Here is a 6358-nt window from a genome sequence, read left to right on the forward strand (position 1 = left end):
TCGCTGTTCTATTGCATCAATAACAGATTGTCTTGGAATAAGAATTCCGCCTCTTTTGTCAAGAACTGGATTTAAAGGACCGTTAAAATCGCCTCCAAAAATAATATTGTCGATCTTGTCAAACTTATTCTTCACGATAGTTTCTAAAACTGAATGATAAAACGCAACCAATTCGTTATCCCGATTCGGACCATATACATTAACAAGCAGTGTTTGCGCCCCGTTGAGAAGTACTTTGAGAATCTCCCGTTTGTGTCAATAACCGTTTCTTCAACTATACAATCAAAATTATTCCGGATTAAAATCGCAACCCCCCGAGCATTGTTGACCCCATGAGAACAAAATAATGAAGCGCCCCACTGCTTTTTCCACGAGACCTCACACCCCGCAATGGAATGCGTCTCCTGAAGAAAAATAACATCAGCTTTTTGTTTTCTGAGCCAAGTACATATTATCTGTCTTTTACGTGTGTTGCTGATGCCCCTCGTATTTAGAGAAATTGATTTACCTTTCATATTTTGTTATTAATACAAATGTTGTAAGGAGGGAAAAAAAAATTAATTCTAGGAGGAGATGGACCTTTCGAAATATGCCTGTAGTTTAGCAGCCACACGAAATTAGCAATTGTAATTGAAATATTCAAAAGGAAACCACTGTTGCTGAATATGTTTGAGGTAAATAAATCATACGGTGTGTACAAAATTATTATTAAAACTGTATAGCGTAAATAAAAAAATTCACTGAGATAACAATTATTTGCAAAGCTCGGGCCCGTGCAACATTGCACAAGCTGTTTGGGCTGCATGGAATCATCACGCTTTTCTTTGCCGCTCTCCGCATTGAGAAATAAATAATTATTTACGGGAAATAAGATTACTTTCCGTATTCAATTCTACACTACAGGAACAACATTTCCGTCCACAAAGAGTTGGCCCTTGGTAAAAAGGACTCTCTTTCCTTCTTCAAAGGCTTTCTGCATTAGTGCGAGAGCTTTTTTTCCAGTTGAAAAGTCACTAGGTATAAAATCTTCCATGAATCTTACCCCGTTTAAAGCTTCTTTTCCATTGACACTCTTGGCAGTCTGAAGCAGCGTTCTCTTGAAAGGCCTGCTGTATAGTTTGGCATTGATATGACGCGGTTTGTCTTCCCGTTTTCTTCCTGTACGATGTGCATTCTCCACTTCCCCGGTAGCGTCTTCGAGACCCAGTAGATTCATGTAGTTTGAGACAATTGCCATACAATCTTCGCCATTTTCTTCATCAACGCCAATAACACGAATATTATAATCGCGAGAATAACGTTCCAAATGCTCCAATTTTTTCTGCCGTTCTGTGTATCCTCCACGAAGGCTGTCCATTTCGCTGACAGTGGCGTTCATAGCGTCGACAGATGCTTTCACGCCCTGGACATCTTTTTCTAACTAAATCTTTCTGTTTGGTCGTCAAAACATCAATTTCATCTAATTTGGAAATGACACTCTCTATTTGTGACCCTCCATATGATTTCAGGGACAAAGGTGAAAGCACGCTCACAACACGCTAACACAGCACGCTTAGTGTGTCACAAGACACGCTTTATGTGCATATATTAGTTTTAAACAATAAAGGACACTACGTTGGTCAGGTTAGCACGCTTGATCTTTCTTTTGGTTGAGCGTGATCAATGTCACACTTAGTGTACAAGCTGACACAGGTTAACACGCTAATTTAAACAAAATATAGCTTGATATTACTCCATCATTTATCCAAATCTTTCCCCAGTCTGAACTCAAATGCGGTCAAATGTGATGGGTAAGCTAATTAAAGGGTAAAAAACGAAATGCGATGAATGCATTTTAAAGTAACGCATATAGTTCCTAAACGTCCATGCATAATTTAAAAGTGTTGGTATGCCGAAAATTCTAACACTTACCGTGTTTTTTCCTTTCGTGCCGAAACTTATTCGCCGTATGGCAACTCCAGTATCACAACACGATGCGAGCAGTCGCTAAAAGTTATTATTATGGGATATCTTTTGCTTGTAACTATGACAATGCAATTAAAGTGAAGCGTTCTTCGGCTTTTAGATCTATCATGGAGTGTTATCGAACAGAAGTTTATGGTGTGTGTGTTAATTCCGAGGATGAAGATGGTGTTCGTGAACTTGCCGAGTTGTACTTCGAGACCCGCGATTGCGATGTAAATGAAGACGCCACCGATACACCAGGCAACGACAGCAGCTCCGAAAGCGGCGAGGAACCCGATGAAGAGGAATTCAATTTTGATAGCTCAGAAACTGACTTGTCGGAAAAGGCAAAAATTAATGCATTCTACTCCAATACATGTAACTGCAAACTTGGGGAGAATGATCAAGCCTGTAGCAGGAGCCTTTCCCTCAGTGACTACATTGATAGTCGAAACAACTGCCATTAACTGTCTTCCACAGAACTTGATTTCGTCATCTTGGGAGCGATACAGAGCTCAATAAATTGCAGTGATGTTAGCGTCTTGGGCAGATCAGAAAAGAATCGCAAGCAACTGCGAATGACTTTTTTCTACCACGGTAAGAGAATTTGCACAACAACGTTTTTATTTTTGCATTGCATCGGCAAAAACAAGTTCTGTAGCCTCTTGAAGCATTATAAGGAAAACGGATTATTGCTCCGCGTCCATGGCAACAAAAAGCGACCTCCGAGTTGAACTGTTCCTTCTCAAACTGTCGAACAAGTCGTGAAATTTATACTGAATGTTGCTGAAGAGCAAGCGCTACTTCTTCCCGGGCGTGTTCCTGGCTTTAAGAGAACTGATGTATGTTTACTACCGTCAGCCCTTACAAAACATCATCTTTGGATGACCTACACCGGAATTTGCACAAGTCAAAGTCAACAAAGTGTGGGTTACTCGAAATTTTGCGATCTCTGTAAACAACTGTGTCCATTTATTTTAATCATGCATCCGGCGACTGACCTGTGTTGGACTTGCCAAGAAAACAATAATTTAATTCAGAAGTCGGCGAATTTACCTGAAAACCAGAGAGTGGAGGCAGTGAGAATTCAGGAAGAACACCTTCGACTTGCGGCTGGAGAAAGAGATTTTTATAAAGAATGTTGCAGGGAATCTAAGGAAAGTGTTCAGCAGCATTTACCGGGAGACGCGAACCATGCTCTTATCAGGGCACGGTTCACTACTCTTATGACTATGCGCAACAGTTGCATTACCCTTCAGATCCGCTTTACTTTAAAACCCCCAGGAAATGCGATATCTTTGGAGTGTGTTGCAAAGGAATTCCAAGACAGGTGAACTTCCTCATCGATGAAAACGTGTTGACTGGAAAGGGAGCAAATAGTACCATTTCGTATGTCCATTTCTACTTTGAACGCCACGGGCTTGGCGAGACAGAAGCACAGGTCCATGCTGATAACTGCGGCGCTCAAAACAAGAACTCAGCGTTCATTTGGTACTATTATGGCGCGTTTATAAGTGGCCTCCACGAGGAAATACGCTACAACTTTCTGCTTCCTGGCCACACTAAATTTCCCCGGACTGGTGTTTTGGACTGCTGACACAAAAAAACACAAAAAAGACTTTTATATCGTCACTTTTTGACATTGCGAGGTCAGTGGAGGAATCTGCAAGCATAAATGTAGCTGAACTTGTTGGACTACATAACGGACAGTTTTAATACCGACCTATGACTGGTTTACTTATTTAGGAAATTTCTTCAAGAAGCTGCCAAACATTAAATCTTTCTATCATTTTCGATTTCATAGGGATTTTCCTGGAACTGTTTTTTGCAAAGAGTACTGGAATTCGCAAGAGAGGGCTGTTAACCTTTTGAGAAATGGAGCAACTGTAGAGGCTGGTGTTTTGCCACCTACTATTTCTCCTAGCGGAATTAGCCGTGAACGAGCAGAATACTTGTATAGAGAAATACGTGAGTTCTGTTGTGAAGGAACCGAGGATTTAGTCGCCCCTGCAGTTCCCGAGTAAGCAAGCAACTTTATTTGTTTTGGAAAAACATTGACAACTTTCAATTTGGCTTTGTTGTAAATAGATTTCTCAAACCGTTGAAATATTACATGTGATACTAAAATTGGAAGTGTAACATGTGACTTTATAATTTAACTCAAATAGCCTTCCCAACGAATTAAAAGAGTGTAAATTTATAATTAGTTGGTTATTGTCCAGTTACTGATCATATGCCTCGCCAAGTTGAGGATCCTTATCGTTTCTTAGTCCATCGTTAACATTAGGAGCGACAATTTCTGCTTCTTACCTGGTATGACCACAATCCGAGGGTACATATTATTTAAGTGCCCCCTGTATGCTGCTGTCCCAGCGGATTTGGACCTCTACTACTCTGAAGTTTGAAAGTTTCATTGTAAACAAATTTAGTAGTACTTTATTTAGACACTGATGTTTAATATAACTAAACTAAGCGTACAGCTTATACCCTAAAATAATTGACCGGAAATCGAAGGAGTCTTGCCGACTTAACCAGAGAGATTAGCGGGAACAAGAGATGCTTAGGTGGTCGAGCTGCGACCATTGTTTTTACTTTTTCACAGACGGGTGGCCCGAAACTTGATTTAGATAATCTAGCCGTCATAAGCATAATCAATGTGATTTAAATTTGCGCTCTTACTATTGAGTGCTAGGGTATAAATTGCGCCATTTCCATCAATTAAATTATAAATCTCTTTATCATAAGTTTTTATTTCATGTGTTGAAACCCAAAACCAAGATGTTGGCAACTGTGAAATTGAACTCCATAACTCAACTGCACTCAGCATTTATCAACACGAATAACCGCGGAGGAACGTGCGATCATTGGGCTGTGTTCAGTTCTGTTGTTTGCAAATCAAAGGGCCCGTTTAAACGTCTCATTTACATGTCGCCGAATCACCCGAACATTGGCTCGAATGAAGCGCATGTAATACTGCAACATCTAAATCAATTCACTGCCAGTCAGTTTGGCGAACATACCAACTGAGGTTTGACAGTTGATTTAAAACGCCGTATTTTACATGTGCCCGAATCGAATCACCAAATTATGTTCAAGTTAATTTAGTTTGCTCGAATGGGAAATTTTAAAACCCGGTCGTTCAGCGCTCAGCAATTTAATTCGACAAAAAATGCGACGGGTAAATCAAATCACGCTGAACGTATTCAATTCGCAGTTCGACTAAAATTTGATTCGGCGCATGTAAAATGACACCTATCTGTCTAGGGCGCACATGCAGAAAAGCACACAATAAAAACAAAAAAAAATTCATTTTGCACCTTTGCCATCTCCCATTCTTTTTGGTTTGTGAAGCTATAAAAAGCAAGTCAAACATTTAGATACACACCACTTTATGCGTACCCTGTGATCAAAAGAGAGCGAAGCGTCAACACCTTTACGGCAACTTACAAAAAGTCCCAAGCTGGGCCTTGTGTACGTTTATTCTGAATAACACAACTTGTATTGTTGAAACAAAAAACTGAGGCTAAAAGACAGCGGAGAAGTATTCTCAAAATCGGCCCCTGAAAAAGGAGACCAAGTAACCCTAGAGAAGCAGTGGTAAAATCCTCGATGCCATGTTAAGTACACTCCTTTCTTTATGTTCTTTTTTGGAAGAATCGCTTAATATGACTTCCAGATATAGTTTACCTTGGTTTGCCACATGAACCAATTCACTTTATTCTCTTTGTAGATTTCTTAAGAAAAGCTAAACAGGAAGGAGAAGTCTTTTGTCGAGAATCCCGAGAATGGCTGGCCTTTTCCTGCCGACCAGCATAGAACACAATCCAGACCAAGGCAAACAAAAAGCAAACACAGCAAAGAATCAGAAAGAGGTAGGCTGTCGTTGTTTTTCCTCTGGTATTCATAAGGCTAATTTACCCACGTCAGCAAGTGGTTCGCTAAAACTGCACTCTAATTTAGATTTAAATGTCGGTATCCAGGTCAAAAAAAAAAACTGAGTTTTTTTTCAATACGGACTAGCTATCTTTTTTTAACTGTTTTGTAGCCTGGTGGGTTGCTCGTCCCTGATCACAGGTGAGCTTGCCACACAGGAAGACTCGCCACCAACAAATTCACCAGCAAATTACATTTAAACAGAAAAGCCAAAGAAATTGAAATTTGTCCTACTTTGTTTAGTTGTATCACTCACACAGGTCGTTAATTCTCAAGCATTCTCGAGAAAGTTAATGTCGAACTTTCATAAGACTGCTTGGAAGCTTGTCTTATTGTTTTTTAACTACCGCGAAAAGTACTTGTAATTGCAATATGGATCACCGCAATTTTATTTCCCTCTCGTTGAGTCAGTTTGAGCGCTTTAAGTCTGAAAGTCTCGAATAGTTTTGTACAGGAAAACGTTAACGTCACAACTCCTCAA

The sequence above is a fragment of the Montipora capricornis genome, chromosome 6 (genome assembly GCF_036669925.1).
Source record: "Montipora capricornis isolate CH-2021 chromosome 6, ASM3666992v2, whole genome shotgun sequence".
NCBI classification, from domain to species: Eukaryota; Metazoa; Cnidaria; class Anthozoa; order Scleractinia; family Acroporidae; genus Montipora; species Montipora capricornis.